Below are 2,367 nucleotides of genomic sequence, written 5' to 3'. Positions count from 1 at the left end.
CTCATGTCCAAATAAGTTGCGTTATGCAAGCAATGTTCACAGTTGTCGAAAAGAGTTACGATATGTAATCGAAGTTTATGAAAACACTAACGAGCGAAGTGGCGCAGTTGTTACACGCTGGACCCTCAGTCAGGAGAACAACGGTTCAAACCCGCGTTCTGCCATCCAGTTTTAGGTTTTCCGTGGTTTCTCTAAATTGCTCCACGCAAATTCCGGGACGATTCCTTTGAAAGGGCACGGCTGATTTCTTTCCCCATCCTTGACACAGTCCGAGCCTGTGCTCCATCTCTAATCATGTCCATGTCGGCGGGACTTTAAACCTAATCTTCCTATCTTCATTCCTTCCTTCCTTCCAGAAGATCTATTCCAGCGCTGTTGCATACATCCGCTAGAAAAAAAGTGAATGAATGAAAGAAGATTGTTCAGAGCGCTATGGCATTTCAACAGAAAGTCGTAAGAACAGTTTAAATTTATTTCCACGTTTGCGCTGTGAAAAATGACTTCGTTTTTCACGTCCCCACTACCCGGCGCATACTGCCTCCTATGATACAACTCCCCCTGCCTCTCCCACCGCCGCGTTTGATCCACCTCTACTTTTCAATGAGTAATACTGCCCGACAATATACGTGAGTTTAATAAAACATTTACAAAAAGGAAATACGATTTAGCTTTCGAGATTGTTTATCACAAACAATGAAATTTATATCCGTTCACTGTCTTCCCGAAAATGCTGAAAACACTATGCCACGTTTGCTCGGTTTGCAAACTTTCCTTCTGACAGCCTTCACCACAGACCTTTTGAGTTAAATGGTTAAGAATTTGGAAGTCAATGAAAGAAAGCAAATCTCTAATCCAAAAATCAACAGTGCAGAAATATGAGTTCACTTACCGTGACTGCTTGCTCCAAGACCAGCAATACCACGACGACGACGACCACCACCACCACCACCACCACCACCACCACCACCACCACCACCAACAACAACAACAAAAACACCTCCACCGACAACAACAAAAACACCTCCACCGACAACAACAAAAACACCTCCACCGACAACAACAAAAACACCTCCACCGACGACAACAAAAACACCTCCACCGACGACAACAAAAACACCTCCACCGATGACAACAAAAACACCTCCACCGATGACAACAAAAACACCTCCACCGATGACAACAAAAACACCTCCACCGACGATAACAAAAACACCTTCACTGTCAACAACGAAAACTACAACGATAAAAACTCCAACGACAACAAAAAATACAACAACTCCAACAACAGCGAACACTACTCCAACAACACCAACTCCTCCAAACAACTCGAAATAGCACTTCACAACTTCAGCAACCACCAAAGCAGGAAGAATGATTTGCAACTCTTCCTTTCGTCTGTCACAGCCGTCAGCCTGATCACGTGACTCACCAGCAGCGCCTCTCGTGGCGCCTCAACCACCGACCGTGCAACAAATTGGCTGCGTGTCGGTGTTTTGACCGACCGACGAACTTTCTCTGTCGGGCGCGTCGCACCACTCGATAGCCGACCCAACAGATTGCGTCGAGTGCAGCGCGATCGTGCCAGCCGCCCGACTAAAATTCATGTTTTGTCACAGCACACGGAATTAAATGCTATTCTAATGTACATGTGGACGTCCGAGGAGGATGAAACTTTAAGAACAGAGTATTTAAAGAAATTTAAAGGCTGCTGATGTATTCGCGACGATGCAAGAAATGAAGCACCTGTTTCATTTTTACCGAATACATAATGGTTTCTCTATGTGCAACACGAGGTTAAGTCTGTCGCCCTTCTTTATTTCTGTTTTTAGGTTTTATTTCTGATACTTAACGGAAATGAAATCTAAAAACCGAAGAATCGACATTCCATGGACGTTCATTCATAAAATGTACTTGCTTCATTTTTGTAAGTAGTGAAAAATTCCAGTCTATATCCATGCCATCTGCTACGTTTTTTTTCTTTTTTTCAATTCTAACAGTCGCTAAATGCTTCATTTCTTACGCATCTGTTGTATTTATTAGATGACGTGCGCCGACACCATGTGTAGTCTTTCTTCTTCGAATATGAGTCTCTGGAATTTACAGGTCACCTTGTTGTGCTACGTCCATAAATAAATTAATAATGTTTTCACGAACGTCTTTTGTTGTATTTATTTTGCTTTACCACGATGCATTTTCTCAGTCAACTATAAATCACGTTGCACATTTCAGGAACAATTTTAGTTTATAATTGTGGCGGCAGAAGAGCACTCAATCTTACGCCAGCTGCCATTGGCGTGAAATTGTAATATACGTAGCTAACACTCTCTCCTCGGAGTTTACAACGTCTGTCAGGACTGCAGTATTTTC

Source organism: Schistocerca gregaria, unplaced genomic scaffold, assembly GCF_023897955.1.
Source record: "Schistocerca gregaria isolate iqSchGreg1 unplaced genomic scaffold, iqSchGreg1.2 ptg000008l, whole genome shotgun sequence".
Classification (NCBI taxonomy): Eukaryota; Metazoa; Arthropoda; class Insecta; order Orthoptera; family Acrididae; genus Schistocerca; species Schistocerca gregaria.
The sequence above is the reverse complement of the archived record's forward strand: the minus strand, read 5'-3'. Positions refer to the sequence as shown.